Source organism: Dermacentor silvarum, chromosome 3, assembly GCF_013339745.2.
Source record: "Dermacentor silvarum isolate Dsil-2018 chromosome 3, BIME_Dsil_1.4, whole genome shotgun sequence".
Classification (NCBI taxonomy): domain Eukaryota; kingdom Metazoa; phylum Arthropoda; class Arachnida; order Ixodida; family Ixodidae; genus Dermacentor; species Dermacentor silvarum.
The window spans coordinates 66,747,009-66,768,110 of record NC_051156.1 but is presented as its reverse complement, the minus strand read 5'-3'; positions in this window follow the sequence as shown (position 1 = coordinate 66,768,110).

The window sequence follows — 21,102 nt, the reverse complement described above, 5'->3', positions numbered from 1 at the left end:
CATGACATGTGCTTTTTGAGAAGCCCACGCAACCTTACGCTCTAGCCAGCTGGTGCAGTTAGGTCATAAGTTGTGCCACAAGCTGAGCGGTGAATGTTGACTCAAAATTGCAACATGGGCTATTAAAAATTATTTCCTCCGTTCTCTGGGCTGTGTTAGTGCCCTGGTGTTAGCGCTCGAAGCTTCAGCGGTGCTTAACAATAGTCGACATTATCAAAAAGCCTCCAAAAATTAAACGGCATCATCAGGCCCGAAGGTTAAGAATTGTTTTCCTTTGTGACCATACAATGTCATACGAGAGAAGCGCTGAAACAGAGCGAATGCTGCTGCTATGGGGCGGATATGAGGATGGCAGATAAAAGTGGATAAACTAGCGCTAATGCACATAAGTTTAGAGTATTTAGTCTTGCACACTTAATGACCTGTACATCTTATGTACGAAGTCACAACTAAAAAAAAGTGGTCGCAGTTTCACCTGAAAGGCGAAGCATCAATTGCGATAGCAAATTTGTAGAAAGCTATACGGAGTAATGATAGTAGCTTTATCAGCTCTATAAACTTGGACATGCAGCAGCACCGGCAACACGCAGAACTAATGTCGACGCCGTTGGCGTTTTGCCCGCGTTCGCACAAAATGCGTGCGGCGTTGCCGACTGTTGCAGGAGCCTCTGATATAAATAGGCACTTGGTGCCACAGCTAAACGTCACCTCCCTTCCCTCCCCCTCCCCCACCACCGCCTTCCGCGCGTCGGAAGAAGGCGCGTTTGCTCTAAATATATGGTGATTGTAAAGGAGGAAAGAGACGCCTACTTCTGCAGCCCTTCAGGAAGCACGGCGCAGAACACGCGTTTGTTCTCCGCATAGCGTCAACCTTTCCCTTTCCCTCAAGAACCACTTATCATCATCATCATTCTCCGCAGTGGGTTCACTCCCCTGATGATAAGTGGTTCTTGAGGGAAAGGGAAAGGTTGGCGCTATCTTCTGCAGCCCTTGAGGGAGCACGGCTCAGCGCCAGAATTGAAAGAGCGCGTCCCTCGCGCCCTTTCACTCGCACATACAGCGTTCGGCGGCGCGCGGCGACGATTTCATCTCCATTGACGTCATACGGAACCTCACGGCAACGGCGACGGCGACGACGACGGTGACGGCAGAAATCTGCTTTGGAGTGTCCATATAATTGCTATCGCAATAAGAACTGTCAGCCCTTCCACTGGGGTGGAGATGGAACACCAGCGAAGCTGTACTATGGTGGGAATTATGTATTTAGAATTATTATTAGTAATCTGTGAAGGTGTAATTGGTTATGTGAACAATTAAAGAATGAGAAATATATATGATCCGGTGGTTTTTATTTATTGAATGACCACAGGAACCATGGCCTTATGGTCGCTACTGTACACCGCCATAAGGTGTATAGCAAAGGTTGGCACGTTCTTCAGAATCACTTCACCAACGCCGCGCACGTCCGGTGCGAACGCGGGTAAAACGCCGCCACCGTCGACAAGTTGTGCGCGTTGTTTGTGTGACCGCATACAACCGCTGTCAAAACGCTGGCTACGTGACGGAACGGCTAAACACCGTTGTCGACACTATTAGGGGAGAGGTGGGCGAGAGAGAGCCCAGAGAGAGTCAGCGGCACATGCGGCAGAGGATGGTAGGGCTGCGCGCATGCGCCGCAGTGGAGATAGATTGTGGTCGCGCCTCTTCCTCTTCAGAATATTGTCGACAACGGCATTTAGCCGTTCGGTCACGTAGCCAGCGTTTTGACAACGGTTGTGTGCAGTGGGAGAGCGGGCACGTACGTACAGTCTAGGGTGCCTCGATGCCCTCCTCGCCCACCGCTCCCCTTCCATTGGGAAGTCGCGTTTGCTCTCCGCCGTGCGTTCGCTCCCCGTGAAAGCGCTCATCCCTCGACCTCGCGCGCTTTCACTCACACATACAGCATACGGTCAATGAGAGTTTGAGAGCTGAGAATGTGAGAATGAGAGTTGAGAGTACGATCAATAATAGCCGAACGAGACCATCGAAAAGTGAGCCCTTAACAGCTTCGCTGTAAAACAAATCACCGAGAGAAAATCAGGGTAAGGGAAGCTTGTCGCGTGTACCTGACCTACTACTTTCCCGTAGTTACGAGGCGCACACCACCGTTGTCGGGTTCCTGGAGGGCAACACGACGCTGTCACAGGCGTTGCGCTTCATTTGCCTTAAACTCAGGGTTGGCGGCTCTTCGCTGACGTTTGGCCTCAACATCGCACTCCCGCAACGGGGGGTCCGCGGCTCTTCGCTGACGTTTCGCCTGGGCTTCGGAAGCCCTCACGCTAGAATCGGCACGTCGACGACAAGCATTTCCCAAGCGAGTTGGCGGCGCCGTTGCTCAAACGCAGCCTGCTCCTCGGCGGAACGCGCCACGCGTAGCTTTCCTTCCCTTTGCCTCCCCCGCCACACACCAAACGACCCTGATTGGTCACGCACGTCACTTGATCTGGCGCCAGGCTCGCTTTCCCACATCTGCTCTACTCTGGGAGCATCCGCGTTTTTTAACTTGACACCACCACCCCATCCGCCGACAAATATGCGGCAATACAAGCTTCGCTTGAAAAAAAAAGGAAAACGCGATGAGAGCAAGGCGGCACCCTCATAGGCTAACTGGGTATCGCTTTGCGTAATTTGCTTATCACATTGTTGTCCTAACTGTAATGTAAAATGCTTCTGGAATTTTTGTGTCAGCCTTCATTTCCTTGTAGAGACACATAAAATTACGTGGTTTCACGTGCCAACTATATCTGATTATGAGGCACGCCATAGCGGAGGACTTCGGATTAATTTTGACCAACTGGGGCTCAGTTAACGTGCACCTAAAAATGAGTACACGAAAGTTTTTGCACATCGCCACCATATAAAATGCGGCTGCCGAGGCCGGGATTTAAATCGTGACCTCGAACTCGCCAGCGCAACGCCGCAGCCATTGAGCTACAACGTCGGGTTGTACAGGAAGTTCCAGAGAGCCCAAAAAAGCGAACGGCGGTTGCTGGAAACACAGCTGATGTTTCACGCATTGATCATTGCGCCAGTTGTACTCGCACAAGCATATTTGCTTTACCATGTAAGAGCCATGCACAGCGATCTTGCGTAATCTGTACCAAAAGGTGCAGAACGAGCGCTGTATTGCATGCGTGGTTGGAGGCGGGCTGCTGGATGATCGTTAACATTTCAGGGAAAATTTTGACGGATACTCGTTCTGCACCTAAGCCACTGTATTGCAATAGCATTATCACAGTCCCTTCCCCCATGGGTCTGAGTTCACTGGCTGAGCTATAAGCCTCTTTAAAATCCTTGCAAAGACACATATTCCGCACTGGTATCACGATAGGCTCATCCACGCCTTTGGACTTTACTGCCTCCTTTTACTCTCTCCTTTCACTTTTTTACTGTCTCCTTTTACATTTCGCTTGTCATTCAACCAAACTTTACACTAATAAACTTCCTCCGAGATCTTCTGAGCCGCTTTAACAGTCTTGGATTTCATGCCTAATACAGACGACTTCTGATGTTTCATGCTTGAAAGGAAACCGGGGTTGCATTTTGGTGCATCTGTACAGCGGTAGTTGGCTGCCGACGACTTATCACACTCAAGGAAACAGAAACATATTAGGAGACAGTAGTCCAAGCGTCGGAGAAAACACAGTGAGGCGTTCGTTCCGTGAGGCGCGCTCCTGCCAGAGCGCCAGTGCCTTCACGCGCGCAATTCATCGTTGTCGTCTCCTGGCGACGTATCAATTCTTTCTCCCTCAGACGAAGTCGCCATAGCGTCTGGAGGCCGGCTAACCTGTGGTAGTCGCAGTTGCCGGGTGGTTCCTGCTTGTGACGTCGAGGCCGATGTTTGAGAGGAAGTGCTCTCTTGCGTATCGAGTGAGTCTGGTACCAGTAGAACAGCAGCACTTGTTTCTTCTGGCATTGTATCCGAGAACTCGTCTGCTGTGCTCCAGTCTGTCAGCGCTTAGGTTTCTGGCCTGGTCTGACTTGTTTTTTTATGTGATTGAGGTGACGTCGAACCTTTTCGAGGACGCTTCCTATAAGTCACGATCGTGGTCCGACGCGGGGCAGTATTTGCCCTTCAATCCAGTCGGGTTTCCTTTACGCTATCGGATAAGCACTTTCTCCCCTACCGAGAAAGTAACAAAGTTTTTCTACCGAGAAGCGACGTGATTGCCTGAGTGTCTCCTGGCGCTCAGGGATGTGTGTCTCTGTCTCCGGCTTTAGTAGATCGAGAGGACACAAATGTTCTCGTCCAAACATCACTCTCGCAGGCGTCATTCCTGTAGCCGTGTGAACAGTGGTGTGTTTCCGATACAGGAACCTTGCAAGTCGACACTGTACGGACCACTGTATATCCATCAAGAGCGCTCTCTTCAGTTCTGACACATATTGTTCTGCCTGGCCGTTGGTTGCAGGGTGATACGCTGGTGATGTGATGGCCTGTATGCCATTTGCCGCATAGAACTGCTTATCTCGCTAGAAATAAAGGCGCTTCCATTTTCGGAGACGACTTTTCGGCGAATGCCGAACGTAGCGAAGAGACTTCGGAGTACGTCGATGACAACTGCGGATGTTGGTTGTGTCACGTGACGGACTTCCACCCACTTTGTGTACGCGTCCACAACAACTAAGTAGGTGTGCCGACGTACTGGCCTCACGAAATCAATGTACACTGTGTTCCACGGTGTCTGGGGATGGTCCCACGTGGGAATAGAAACTTTGGGTGGACTCTTCTGCGTTGACTGGCATTCACGGCGCTGTCGCACCATTTCTTCGATAACTTTGTCAATTCCGGGCCACCATACGTAGCTTCTTGCACACTTCTTCATGCCTACCATGCCTCGGTGACCAGCATGTTGAAGTTCCGAAACGGGAGCCCGGAACGCCGATGTATTTCGTAGCACACATTACAGTGGCATATTTTGGAAGTAGTGCTAGTTATAGGATTTCCTCTAAGCCGACATGACAACACCCCTCCTTGGCTTGAATTTCTCGATTTCTAAATGTGGCCCAAAGTTAGTAATTAAACTTTGCTACTAAATCTTTGTTATTTGCGAAAATATCATTGAAACTTTTTTGCTGCTAACGTCCGCCTAACCACGCAGCCTGTTAGCAAAAACGGAAGGAATAAAGCGTTGAGAGGGGGAGGAGGGGGGGAGGGGCGGGCGGCAATAAAAAAGAAACACCTTTTATAACAACGTGCTTCTTGTGTAAGAAGCACAAGAAGCACCTTGTGCAACACGTTCTCGTGTTGTGAACTTGAGATGGGAATGTTCTGTAAATGGTAATAAATACAAGCGCTTCACAAAATTATTCAGGCACGCTTCCTCTTTGAACGGGAATGAACACGCACTGAGGGATCGAATGCTTTCCAATTTGTCTTTAAGGAGAAGGTATATTGTAATCCTGAGCCACATTTCATCCTTTCTACCTTCTGGGCCCTTGCTCAGCCTTAGACCTAGAGCTCGAACATAAAATGTTTAGAATAATTAACTGCACACCACACTGTTCGACAATAGCTGGAATACCTGGCTGTAGTCCGTGCTGCTTTCTTCCTCTCCAGCTCGTCCGGCCTGCAGGAATACAAGGTTTGCTTCTGTGAGAGCGACGGCAATCTTCAGCGGATAGCATATTACACTTTCATCTATCAAGAGACGTTGCGGCGGCATTCCGGGCTCCGATTTTCCGACTTTACGAGTTTTCAGATGGTGCAAGACATTCTGAGAGTGATCATTACAAAAGCAATAATTGCACGTTAGAGAGATTCATTAAAGGTTTAGGAAAATTACTTCTCCCTTACCCACTCACCCCTGTCCCATTTTGCACTGTCTCCACACATTCACTGTTTCAAGAATGCGCTGGCACTCTGGTACAAAACAATGTGATATCGCGACACAGTGGCTTCAGTGCACCTAGGAAAGGTGCATCGCTCTAATGATTTCTTACGGATATTGCGACACCAAAGTCTTGATCGGCCAAGAATCGCGTCGAAGTATTGAGGGAAAACCAGTGAAGCGGTGAGCAGTTCTTATATAATGCTGCATTGACAATAACAATAAGTGCGTTTAAGATAAAGCGTACTGTTGAAAGTATTAATCGCATCGAAGTATAACAATCGCAGCTGTCATTCTTATCGAAATATGTGAAAGTAAGTGCTCACAGCCCCCACTGCAGCTGGGCCCGCTGAAAGATCCCCCGTCGAGCTGGAAAAAAGAGCAGCAACGAAGACGACGTCAATCGGTACTCATTAGTGTCACTGATGCTTGTCGTTCCGTAATTTTGCATGGGACGTTCGTTATCGAAATGGGGCGGTATAGTTTAGGGGGGATAGTTTGTTACCTCATTTACGAACCGGAATGACCTTTCCCCCTTTCCAGTCGTCTGGTAAAATTCCGCTTGTACAAACTACTGGACAATACACCAGACAGAATTACAGCACGTGCAATTTACAGCACACCAGTCTGGGTGCTGTACATCCGGCTTCCTTGATTCTCCAGAAGAAAAGTAGAAAAGTACCTGTGGATAAAAGTGTCAGGCAAGGAGACGGAATCGCTCCAATGCTAGTAAATGTACGCTTAGAAATATGCAAGGTATCAGGCTGGGAAGGCTTAGGAGGGATAATTAACGACGAATATCTCAACAACCTTCGGTTTGCAGATGACATTGCCCTGTTCAGGAACACTGGAGATGAACTGCAACAAATGATTGCGGACCTTAGCCGAGGAACTGCAAGAGTAGGGTTGAAGATTAACATGCGGAAGACAAAGCTCATGTTCAATAGCCTGGTAAGAGAACAAGAACTCATGATCGCCAGTGAGCCTTATAGAGTCTGTGCAGGACTGCGGTAACCTAGGTCAGTTACTCACCTGGGACCCTGATGGTGAAAATGAATCTAGTCGAATAAAAACGGGTTGGGGTGCATATGGCGCTCATTACGTAATTCTGACCGGCAGTAGAGTGTACTAGATTGGGGGATGGGTCCAACGAGGGCTCTGCGCTGAGGCATTTTTTATGGAAAATCCAGGTGGCGCCACCGTCACTTTCTTTCGAATGAGCGGCCCCGCTCGCCGGCCAGACGCTTGTCGCGTCGGAGACCCTACCGCGGTTGCATGAAGCTTTGACAGGCGGAGACTCGGTGGCGGTAACACTGACATTATTCCCCACCGATCTATTATAAATAAAATGGGAAAAGAGCGGCGGAAAGAACGCAAACGACGCAACAACGACGGTTCGTCTAGCAGACGACAACTACTCAGCCCGCGAGCTCGCCTCAGCCAATGAGAGCTGCTGAAACAGCCGGAGCCAACGTTTATTGGCCGGAGATTCAGAAGAAGGCAACGGCAGCGCCGCCACATTTTCCGTGTTTTTTGCTTCCCCCTCGCCGCTTCCTAAGGCGTCCGCTGGACCCACTCCTCCATTCTAGTACACTCTACCGGCAGCTTACCACTGTCATTGAAAAGAAGAATGTACAATATTTGTATTTTACCGGTGCTAACATAGGGGGCAGAAACTTGGAGGCTAACAAAGAAGCTCGAATGAATGAATGAAATTTATTTGTCACGATTAAAACCCAGCAGGATAAGCGGGGGTGTGAGACTACAGAGGCATCTACTCGTGGTAGAGCCCCATCACCTCCACGGCCCAGCGCAGGACGTCGACCTGCTGACCAGGCTGGGAGCTGCCTAGAGCAGCCCCCCACAGCTCCACACTCTTAAGGTAGGGGGGGAGGGGGGTGGTCAGGGCATTCTAGAAGTATGTGGCTATAGTTAACATAAAGGGCTGCTCAACGATAACAGCCGGGATTGAGAAATTGATTGGGGTATATGTTATTCAGGATTGATGGAGTAGTGCTGGTGCGTGTCGGCAGCTGCCTTCGAGGAAAAAACGGTAAGGCCCACGCAACAAGGTATGGAGCAAGAAATAATTTGGCGCAACTTTTAGAGACTAAAAGAGAGAGGTGTGGATCACAAAGCAAACGAGGACAGCCGATATTCCGATTGACATTAAGAGAAAGAAATGGAGCAACTTAGGCAATTTAATGCGGAGAGCCGATAACAGGTAAGAATGCCACAGGAGTTACATAATGGGTGTAAAGAGAAGGTAAGCGTAGCCTAGGACGGAAAAAAATTAGATGAGGTGATGAAATCGGGAAACTTGCAAGAATGTCATGCAGTCAGCTAGCGCAAGACAGGGCAATGAGGGATCACTGGACGATGCCTTCGTCCTGCAGTGGACATAAAAATAGGCTGATGATGATAAACGGAGTTTAAGGACACAAAAACTGTGATTCTTCATACTCTGCATAACTCTTTATAAAACATTCTTTCCTGAGAGAGTTGCCATGAGCAGGATCACTATAAGGAATACCATGGCTTAGACAATTTCTTCATGACTGAGAGAATAGAGTACAATCATCAAAAACTGTTGCAGCTAACGCACCAAAATACAAGAACGGAGTAATCGGCACAGTGCAACTTTGTTCTTTGTATAAACACTCAGAGGCACAGGAAATGGACAAACAGCAAGGTAAATATAAAGCCACACAATCGAAGCTTGTCCCAGTAAAAATTTGTCAGGGTCGTCACTAAACCAGCGGTGCAACTTTTGAGCATACGCATCCTTTTGAATATCAGGATGAATTTTTGCCGCTTTCGGTAAAACGAAAACGGGTGATTAACCTTCATTTATTGTCGTGCCGCTCCTTCTCATAGTTTGTTGATGCTTCAAGATCAGCTAGGCCCGATGCGCTTCTATACAAGGTCGTTCTTGTGACCACGGGTCATTATAGTCCCTGAATAATCTGTTTGCTGAAGACTTCGAATCGGTTCAACATTTTCTCCAATAAGTTACCTACACTGCTGCCTGTAGGCACATTTTTGTTTTAAATATAGTCGAGAACAGCCCTGTGGCAGTGATGAGAAAGATACTGCGGCAGAGTTCCTGCGAAAGTGGTACAAAGCGAAGTAGTCCGCCAGCGTTTGTCAGCGCTTTCAATTGCTTGGAACGGATACTGAATCAGCATAGCATCAGCGCGTGACGGTTTCGCATTTGCCAAAACATAGGAGAGAAAATACCAAAAATAAGTCAAATATGTCCAGACTTCCAAGCAACGAATCACTTGTCAATAACTACTTGTAATCAATCACGTTTTTTGATTATTTTGCAATTTAACGATTACCTTTTTCCTCGGTAACATTTCCTGTAACACAATTACTTTTTCAGCAACCAATTACATGTAACATTTAAAAAATTTGTTTGAGAAAACAAGCTATAACAGGGGACGCAGCCTTGAAAACCTAAATTTAGTGGCAACAAAATGTTCAAAGAGAAAAACATCTAGGTACATGGGTTACCTCCATTCTTCAATAGGCGTCCTGTGTACGCCTCGACAACCTGAACGTGGCATGCGCGGAGATTTGCACATATCTCTTGGAAATGTGGTTTCTGAACTTTCCTCTTGTAATAAATGTCCCTCTCGCTTTACACGGTCTCTCTCCAACTACTCGAAGTGCCGGGGTGGCTCAGTCAGCTAAGGCGTTCCGCTGCTGAGCACGAGATCGCGGGATCGAATCCCGGCCGCGGCGGCCGCATTTCGATAGAGGCGAAATGCAAAAACACCCGTGTGCTTGCGTTGTAGTGCACGTTAAAGAACCGCAGGTGGTCAAAATTAATGTGGAGCCCTCCACTACGGCGTGCCTCATAATCAGAACTGGTTTTGGCACGTAAAACCCCAGAAAGAAGAAGATGCTCCTAAGCGGCCTTGAAAGCGGCTGTTGCTCGAACCTTCTTCGCTTAGTACTTAGTGCTTCGCTTAGTATCTATGACTTTCGTGATATCGATAGAAGTTCTAAGGTATTAACGTACATGTTTCTGTTTGATATTTACGTGTCTGATATCAGCCGCCGATGTTTTGTGACTGTAGCACACGAACAGTATCTTTACGCTTGAATAATATGTAAATTTATGTAAAATGGCTTCAGACAAATTGCCACCTTTGCAAGGAACGTAAGCATTTGCTAGCGTCCGTTAAATCTGACATTTTATTCTAAATTGCATACGAGTGATGGGCGCCGGGAGCAGCTAAACGTGATGTTGGCTGACAAAATTAAACAACGTTTTTATGGCTCAATAGTGATGGCCTCTTGGGACGTTGATGCCACGGAACCATTTAGAGAGGATTTTCAGTTTTTCACTGGCCCTATCGGGTGCGCTTTGCGATATGCTCAGCTGCAATCAAGCGCTACACTGCATAGGGGACCGAGGCCCGAGCATCGTGGCATTTAGTGACAACACGCTGGTGAGCAAGGTGTTCGTACAGCAAAACACAGCCATTCTGTCCCCCAGCGCACACATCAAGAAAGCTTTAAGTGTCGCTGCAAATGGCTTCGTAAGAAAACGAGGGAAGATTACCAAAAAAATGTCGAAACGCAATCCTAAATAAAGATAATCACCTTGTGAAGGGCTGCAGAGGACGCATTAAAAGAGCCAAACCAGCTCGTTCTACTTGCTGTATTTGTGCAATGGCTATAAAACTAGGGAGTGAAGGAGCCTCCAAGAAACCGATTTTATATATTTGCATATAAATTACGTTTTAAATAGGTTTTTTTAATTCTAATCGGTAACCTTTTTTCTATAACGTGTATAAGTCTGAATTTAGCACTCAGTGGCGAATTTCGCTTTAGTTTGCTGTAGTAGAACATATAGGAGAACACACGGATGCGGCCATGTTCGCCCAGCGAACCGAGGAGGTCCGTGACCGTCAACTCGCGCGATGCCGTATTCAGTGTCGCCAAACCGCAGACGCACGCCGCTACAACCTTCGCCACCGAGAGGTTGCCTACAATCCTGGCGATGAAGTGTGGGTGTGGACCCCCATGCGACAGCTTGGCCGGTCAGAAAAGTTGCTGCGTCGCTACTTCGGTCCCTACAAAATTGTACGGAGACTCAGCGACGTTACCTACGAGGTTCTCCCAGAAGGCACCCCAAGAAACTCCCGTCGGATTCCTCAAACTAAGGTGGTTCATGTTAGAAGACTAAAACCATATTTCTCGCTCCGTGACTCAACCTTCGAGTGACTATACTACATTGACGACTTAGCGTCGTTCTTTTTTTTTCGTTGTGTCCTGTTTTTATTTGCTTTTGTTCCTTCTTTCACACCATCAGATTGTTATTTCGCGGTACGACACATTTCTTTCGTTTATATTGTAACCTTCATTTGTTATATATTGTTTTCCCCTCATTTACAGCATCGAGACGATGCTTCTTTGGGAGAGGGGGTAACGGCACATGCCGTCACATATGAGCCATCCACTGTGCCACGTACACGCTTAGGGGTTGGAAGAAGAAGAAGAGAACGTTTTTATTTTGGTCTGGTTCCGGTAAAGACGTGGACTCCTGGCTATCTCTGTTGTTTCGCCCGCGACAATATATTTATGTTTTCTCTTCCGGAACTTCAACAAACACGATGAGAACGTAGTACTGTTTTTAGGAGCGCCGTTATTTGTGCATGCCTTGCATTCGTAGCGTTCCTTTCATTGCTACAGAATATAGTCTGCCAGTGTAGCTTTTTTAGAATACTTCATGCACTTGCTGGTATTCCGAGAGCTGACCATTTCTCTTTCACGCCAACTTCGGTGACTGGGTCGGTGTCACAGCGCATGTGCCAACTTGGGTCACTGGTGCCACTGCAGGTATGGCACACTGACCCTGACCTGTACTATATGGTCTGGTCTGGTATGTACCATTGGGTAGGTGCGAGTGTTCAAGAAATGTCCCTCGACACCAACTTGGGTCACCTATAGTTAGGACGCACGCGAGTCTTCCTTGACCGTGGGCGAATATCTCGCTTCCTAGCCACGCTTCAGAGCGCAACGTAGATGGCACTGGATACGTTCCACGGGGGATGCGCCATTGGGTATCTGCGGCTCTTCAATGAATCTCTTTTACGCCATCTTGGGTCACGGAATACGTGCCACTTGGTATGTGCCGTCCTTCATAAAGGTTCGCAGCACCCATCTCACGATGATTGTCGTTTCGACGGTAATGTGTTTGGCATTGAATCAATACAGCGACGCAACGCATTACCACCGTCGAACGGAATTTTGCATGAGGCGTCTATTGCAGCGAGACTCTTATTTCGCATTTCCTTAAGCAAACTGGGTGCTATCTAGCGGCGCCACGGCGAAGTCACCGCATGGGCTTCCGAAATGCATGGCGCGCCGGTGCGTACGAATTATGAGAAACGGGCCATGCGCCAGTCGGGTTCCTCTCCTTCTACAACACGCTGCCTTATCTAGGGGCGCTTCAGGTAAGTCCGCGCGTGGCGTGCGACAGGAGAAGCGTGCCGTACTGCCACCTGCGAAAGGTGACAATCGTTCCCTCACTTCGCGGCGCACTCAGTGGCCAATACTAAGAGGCCCAAGTTGGCGAAAGTACATCGAAAAGCGGCACATATGCAGTGCATTCTGGCGCAGCCTGCTACTGCGTCTGGCTGCTGTCCTGGATGAACCCTTGTGTTGTTGGTTCGATGCCGCTTAGCATAGGAGAAATTTAAGGAATCTGTTTCGTCATTGTAGAGCGGAACGTTCCCAGCGACACATAGGTAATTACCCAAGTTACCCAATACCGTTCATTCAAGAGCGCCACACTCCTCCTTGTACATACCCAGTGACCCAAGTCGACATCGAAGTTCCACTGGAGACCAGCACAGGCCAAGTGGCACATACACCGTGCACCCAGTCGGCGTCAAAACGTTTCTACGAACAGTGGTACCTAACCAGTCCCGCATTTACTGTGACCCACGTCGGCATGAAAGAGGTTCGTTCAAGAGCGGTACGCATGTGCATATTGCCACATACTGAGCCACTCAAGTTGGTCCGACGATTTGATTCGAACCCTGTTTACTCAGTACAGTAGCCCGGTGCTCTCATTTGAGAATGGACTGCACAGTGACTCAGGTTGGCGGCAAAACGGATAGATACAAACATAGATATATGATTGATAGGAATTGCCCCGACAGTAGCGAAATTACCTATTCTGCAAACGTATGTCCTAACCTGTGTAACTCGTTTATTAATTTGAGCTATATTCCCATGTTTCAAAAACAAAAAAGACAACGTTAGGCAGAATCCACCTCACGATGACTGCCCACGATCGTGCGTTAGCTAATATCGATCAATATAGGCGCACAAATTATTGCCAACGTCGAAACTAGGCATGTTTGAGGCGTGTACTCCAGCGGAACGCCTCTTTTGCGCTTCCCTCAAAAGACTCGGCGCCATCTAGCGCCGCAGCTGCCAAGCCTGCGCGTGGCCTCTAAAATTAATGACGCGCCGGTGCACTGGGAACGCAGAGAAACGCGTTATGCGGCAACCGGGATCCTCTCGCGCACTTCTTTCTGGACTCGAGGCGCAATTGAGTGGCACTGCCGACGAGGTCCCCGCGTAGCGTCCGAGACGAGAAGCATGGTGAGCCCGGGCGTGCGAACGTTGAAAATTGTTCCCTCGCCTGCCACACACTCACTGGCAGATACTGCGTGACCCAAGTTGGCGAGAGATTCATTGAAGAGCAGCACATGCATGGTGCATGCATTCGTGGAACAGCTCGGTGAAACATTGGCGTAAAACCACTCAATGAATAGTGCATTTGTTGCTCCGTGCATTTGTTGCGCAGCCTGCTAATGCGTCGGGCTCGCTGTCCTTGAGGAACCTTTGTGACCTAGGTTCAATTCCACGCAGCATCGGAGAAATAAAAGGCATATGTTTTGCCATTTTACAGCGGAACATTCCCAGTGGCACATGTATAGTTACCCAAGACGGCGTCAATGCGATCCATTGAGGAGTGGAACACACCTACTGGCACATAACCAGTGACCCAAGTTCGCATCAAATAAGTTCATTGAAGACGAGCACAGACCTAGTTTTGCCTCCCCAGTGCTCCAACTCGGCGCGAGTTTCTTCAAACAGGGGTAACTACCCTGTCCCATATCGGTGTGAAAGAGGTTCATTGAGGTGCATATGTGGCATGTATTTACACATTGCTACATACTCAGTGACCCAAATTGTTCCGATGGTTGGTTTCGAACTCTGTTCCCTCAGCACAGCAGCACGATGGGCTATCCATTCGACCCCGGACTACCCAGTGACCCAGCTAGGCGGGAGAACGATTAGATGAAAAGATAGTTGCCCCCGGAAACTTCGTAAAGTACCCCAAGAATGATAACACATCAATATACATGAGAACCTATAAAACATTTCAGCAATTATACACCCTTCATAAAATAGCTTCGTAAGCGTATAGCGTCGTTAATAATTTCCAAAGGATAATGAGGGTGGCATTGTTTTGTCAAATGTTCGCCAATATTTAAGCTTTTCGTAACTCCGCCGCCTATGCCATTCTTTATTTCTCTGCTTTTACTGTACTCTACAGGAAGTATCGAAAATTGCGCAGCTATCTTCTTTCTAAACTCACGAGGATAGCATAATACTTACTTCGCTGTAAGAAAAACAGAAAAAATTCAGTGAGGACTAGCACGTTTGTAGATTGATATTGAAGTAAACAATCCTTGTCAGGCTATTTAGTGACATGTATTCGACCATATCTTCTAAAACATAGCAGCCACGTTCCCACCAGTCACGAGAATCTCACGTATTAAGACTCGGTAACGGAAATTTACTCTGGCGTACTAAAGTGCATATGTGTTAAGGTTTTCGAACAGCTGCTAGTTTTCCTGAACCACTGTTCCTTTATGATTCGGTTAAGGCGCCGATGGTCGTTATGTGTAAATGCCACGACATCTATTTCAATAGTGCGATGATGCAAACTACACGAGTTAGTTCGGTCCTATGCTTTGCCAATGCTACGCAACGACCAAACAAGGGCTCCCAACCGTAGATGCGGCACTTTCGAATACCCATCTGACACTGTACAGCATAATGCACGTTATTGTGATGGCACAACACACTTATGACAGACGCCCAAAATGTCGTTGAAACATCTGTCAGTCCGATTAATATACCTCTTTCAACTTGTCAGTCGGTTTGAGTAAACGGCATACACGACGAGTAAATGACATACACGGCGTAGGCGACCAAGCGTGGTCTTTCGTAGGTATGGAAGAAATCGTTGACGGGCGCTCCGTAATTGTAGCTTATTAATGGAGGATAGCTTTCAAAGCAAGTAGGGTTTTTATCGTGATTAGCATTCTTCTGGAGCTTCACCCAGTTTGCGGTATGTATCTAACCTCTTTCACATACCCAGTGAGCGAAGTTTTCTGCTAGCTTGGGCATGAGGTATGGGCTGGCTGCTGTCTTGCCGAGCAGCCACATAGGCCACTGCTTATGTGTCCGAATAGGCAGCTTGCTATTGGCTGCTTTCTGGCCTAGTAGGCCGATTAGGTCAATAGGTATGTGCCCGAACAGACAATTTAATCACTGCATAGGCAATATATTCGTATGTGCCCATTTTTAGCCAGTACCCGCAAAAGGATGGTGCCAAGGTAATACTTTTGTGTAAATGTAGGCTTAAATATACCCTCATAAGACACGTCCCCATTGAGCGCTGCCATTCGATGGAGAGTCATTGCAACAAAGTTGCAGCCAGGATAGTGAGTGTAGTGGCGGTTGCTACGCGGTTACTGGTTACAAGATATACTTTCAGTGGTTACAAGATTATACTATGTCACGGTATCAGTCGGAATTGTGGTTGGCAGCGAGACTGCCACTTTGTGTGTCTGCTGATGTGCCCATAACTTTTCGTGGCTCACGGACGCCATGGTTATATTGGCACTTGAACTTGTTCATCTTTCTCCGGTGACTACTCTTCACCGGCTAAAAAAAATGTGAAACGTTATCACTCGGAGCAGGGCACGCCCGCATGTATCGGAAGTTTCTCGAATGTTATCGATGGTTCTATTGGTTCTCTGTTGTCACCCAGCATTCTGTAATTAGATCGTATACGCGACGCGAATTGTTTAGTACTTCCTGGAAGGCACGCGGACACCGACGATTCCGCTGGAACATTCGACAAGCTGTGTATAAAAACCGACGCGCTTGACCCGTTGATCAGATTTTGCCGATCGCCGACTGTGCTCGCCGCTATCGTCGTGGTTTGAGTATACCTTATTTTTGTGGGCACAAGATCGCCCAATATAAAACTAGTTTTGTCATTCACAGTTGTCGCTACTGTGTTGTTCACCCTCAGTACAACGTGACAATATGAAATTAATATAGAATAATCATCATAACATATCAAGCACATCATTAGCAATTGCAGACCTGTCCGAAGAAACATTGCTAATCACATTAATGTCGCCAGTAATCTCAAAAGGATGGACGCGCCGCGAACTCATTAGCACGAAAGTGTTCTCTGCCGAGAGCGAAAATTTGTAACATGCACGTACGTCACGAAATCTTCGTCGTTACCACGGTGTACGAAATATCATTTAGGTATTGACACTCGCCGAACTCCGCGGCGGAGAGCGCGCACAGATAGTGTTGGCTGTAGCCATGGCTCATCGGCCCCTGAGCCGCAGCGCCCCCCGCGCAGCTGTGGCCGACGCATGTGCTACAGCCACGGTGTACCTGTAGGGTGACGCTGTCTGCACACGTTACCCGTTTGTATTCTGCGCCGCCACCTTCAGCGACGTCATACGTCACGTGCGCGCAAGTTTTTTTTTTTTCGTTTGCTTGGCTTGCGATGAGTGTTTCCCGCGCGCAATTCTGCGTGCTGGCTCGTTTGCTCGTTGGCTCGTTTGCCACGTGCAATCTCTTTTTTTGTTTATTGACATAATGAAAATGGCATTGGCGTGTAGAAAATTAATCAAACTGTTGATGCTCAGGCACGCATTTTTACAAGACATTTGCACGACTTACAACATGAAGATGAATTTTGGTCATGGCGGCTTAAAATCAGAAGATGAGCTGAAGCAGCTAGAACGGCCACTGGCTACTGCGACCGTGGAATTTGCGGTTCGTTCGTGACGAAGAAAGTCGGGTCAGTGCACTTATCGGTGAAGGTGATTCATACCGCTGTCAAAGGGGTACTTTCGATCGCGGACTACCTCGATCCAGATAGAACTAAATTCGGACCGAGCGTTGCTACACAGTCATTTCCAATTGCAATTGACTGTGTGTGTCCTTATCCCGAATATCATCTAAACGTTTCCTTCGAATTTACTCCAATCCCTAATGAAAGTAGAGAAGCCTGAAGGCCGTGAACGCTCGTGCTTAGAGGTTGAACGTTCGCACTAGTTGGGCGGGACTCGCTGTGCCTGCTTGTGCGGACGCCACTAATAATTTGGGCACAGGTATAGCGGTAATGATACCACGGTGCAAATTTGTTGGTTTATCATTTACAATTTCCGTGCTATAGAAACAAAGGAATTTCACATTCTTATCTAACGCAAATAAACATATTCTTCTGTCTTGGCGGGTTATTCGACTTTTTGAATGAATTTAATCTACTTTTTTTAACGTTGCAGCTGAATTAACATCGTAAAGTCAATTACCGGAACAGAGATGTGCCAGTCCCTTACAGACGAGAAGCAATCATTGCATGGCTTTGAGTACAAGTTGCATGGCACATTGATTACAGTTTGCAACGGACAGAATAACTAAATTTGAGCACGATAGAGGATGCACTTAACCATGTGACCGCAATATGAATACAGACCCAAGCTGTTAAGCGTGCGCACAAAAAGTTTACCTAAAAAATAAAAAAAAAATAATCCAAAAAAGACGAACACGAATAATGCCACACAGGAGAACTGAAAAAAAAAAACAGAAACTGCCGCGCAGGTGATGTCTGACGTCGCTGAAGGTGGCGGCGAAGTACGGCCCTAGACGGGCGAGTTGTGAAAACGTCTCCTGTAGCCGTAGCACATGCGCCGACCACAGCTGTGTGGGGGCCGCTGCTCCTCAGGGGCCAATGGGGCCGAGTCGTAACCTATAATATATAGGCAAGTGCATGCTGGCGTCTCAACAAACGCTCGTCTCACCGATGCGTGCGCCGGTTTGGCGCCTAACAATCTGGTTGCACCATTGGGCGGGGTGTCAACGCCGAAATTGTATTTCATACACCGTGGTCCTTACGCAAAGCTTAAGTGTCTAAGCTTCTGCGCTCACCTTGTTACGTCTAGCTCAATCAGTGTCTGTTCTGCGTGATTATAGCGAACGTGAAGCCAATTCTTGGCACTTGAAAATAACTGGTAGTTAGCTTGCGTTTTGCGTAATGCGGAAAAAACTGGGCAATGAGCTTTTCATTCTTTATAGTGCTACCCGCCGTGGTTGCTCAGTGGCTATGATCTTGGGCTGCCAAACACGAGGCCACGGGATTGAATCCCGGCCACGGTAGCCGCATTTTGATACGGGCGAAATGCGAAAGCACCCGTGTACTTAGATTTGGGTGCACGTTAAAGAACCCCACGTTGTCCAAATTATTCCAGAGTCCCCCAGTACTGTGTGCTTCATGATCAGATCGTAGTTCTTGCACGTAAAACCACACATTTTTATAGTGCTGTTCTGTCCACTGGGCGTACTTGATCAGCTGCAAGAGCCACCTTAAAAAAGAAAGATAAAGGTGACGGATACGTGTCAGGTGACATGATTTTCCACACCATCATTGAGAAGTTGCAACTTCACTGCTTTGTACAGTGTATATAATTAACACCTGATGCGCACATGACATAAGAGCAAGCTATATCTTTTGTTGTACAGCTGCAGCAAAAGAAGATTAACACAAGTGACCGATCACCCGAGCCCATTTATTGCGGCGCACGACGCTGTTGTTCCCTAGCACACCTAAAACGAGAGTGCCAGACTCTTTGAAACATGAATCATGTGGCAGTTTGGATACCAGAGTCCACTGGAACAAGAGCGCCGCGTACCGCAATTTCCCTGCTCCGGTCATCGGCCACTTGTGCTAATCTTATTCCGCTGCAGCTGTACATACTCAGTCCTACAAATTAATTTTTCTTCATAATTTTACTACGAATGCGATCAGTGTTGCGCGTGCTGCTGAGTCTGTAAAAGCGAACAGAAAGATAAAAAAAAGGCGTTGTGCGGTGACGTCTGCAAAACTCAGGCACGCCCAGCTCTAACGTAGATTATTCTCTGCATACATATATTGGTATGTGCATGCCGACAGCCGCAGGCTAAATGTTATAAAGTGAGCGCTCTTAGCGGAATATCTAGGTAATATTTCAAGTGTTTGAAGTTGATGACTGGTATCGCAAACCTCGCCTGGTTCACGCAGTGCCTAGAGCATCGTATAGAGTCAGAATGTATTCTTTGTGACAGAGCTGTTTCTTTCAAAATAAACGTGCAGTACGGGAAAGAAAGGATGCATCTCAAAGGCTTATTTTTTTTGTAGACGTATAAAAAGAAAAGGTTCGCTTTTATAATAAGCTTAAGTCTATAGCTTTAACCCTTGATTCAGCTTCATGAATCAGCGCGTTGGGTGTTCTTATCTAAGCGTCCGGCTGACCCTCACCCACGCGTGCGCTTGGCGAGAGTATTTATTTATTCCTGCAGTGGACTACGCCTACAAATTGATGACTGCCAAATCGGAAAGAGGCAATGTTGAGGTAAGCTGTTTTATAAGTATGGTAGCTCGGCATTCACGCAGATGCTGTATAAGCCAATTCGTTATACGCAGCCTTCAAAGTTCAACTACCAGTCATTTTAATATAATCACTATGCTTGCTTCGCCAAATGTGCTTGCACAAGCGATTTATGCTCCTTTGGCTGACACAATTTTCCTGACGAATTAAAATCAACGAACACATAATAAACAAAGAACGTCTAAGTTAATCGTTTTGTTTTCTTTTTGTTATCGCGATTGCCGCATACGTTTATATGCGAAATATTAAGGCAATGATATTTGAAGACAACTTCACTTTGACACTCCTGGAGCAATTCCGTTCTGAGGTGTTCATCACCAAATGTGGCATTCAGTCCGATTATATCCCCATTGTGGGGCGCGGATCTAGGCACAACATCAAACCTCCATTGTGACGTAGCTTACACGTTACGTGACATGTCGTTTGCAAGCTGGGCGTAGATGCAAACAGCTGCGTCCTTGCTACCGGCTTATGAAAACAAGCACTGACAGATTTTTTTTCTCTTTCTCTCACGTTGACGTTCCCTCATGGCTTGACGATTGGTCGATATTCATGCCCCTGAATGGGGGTGAAATCAGCTGGCTGAGTGTAAAATTTGATAATTATTATCTCGAAGAGAGGCGCTCCAGGAGAATCGCACAATGCGGTTGTCTGCAAATATGATTCTCTCAAAGATTCGCATGTACACAATGCGGGGTTAGACGACCACCCTGACGCCTTTGTGCGGGCATTAATCTATACTGTCGTCCCTGCGTCTCTTCCTTTTCACCCGTGACGGCTTTCGAGAGAGGCTTTCTTAACGCACTGGCGCTCCGTGGTGGCGCTTCGCGCGTACTAGAGTGACTAGAGTGACTAGTCACTCTAGCTAGCTAGAGTGACTGTAAGGCTCTAGCTAGCTAGCTAGAGTGACTGTAAGGCTCCCTTCAGGGGAGCCTATACAGTTACTTAACAGCCGCGCCAGCCGCCGTGCCAGCGGTGGCGCGACCAGCGTCATCGGCAAGGCGAGCGGCGACGCGCTCGTACCACGCCTAGCCGCAGTCATCGGAGGCGCAAACGAACGATAAGTGCGGCTGGCATAATAATTGCCCAAGCTCTCACGAGCAGACTCACTGGTCATCGCGTCAGTAGGCGTCATAGCCGCAGGGACAACTTTCCCTAGCGGCGTGTCGCGCGGAGCCATGCTCCTGCAGCGACGTGCTGGCGACGCCCTTTGTCGGTATTTTTGTCTTTAGCGCGGCAGCTTTGCTTTCCGCGCCTCCCCGGGACCGAGCGTTTGCGCACGTACAGCTGGGTTTCACCAGGTTAAACAAAATATTTCCGTCAACATATGTCAATACTGTGTTTCTTGTGTGCATATGGCTCGGCGCCATTTTTGCAGGCCGAGCGCGCGCAGCGGTGTTAAGCGAGGCGACTGCTGACAAGGTCCTGAGGCTCGCTACGCCCCAACC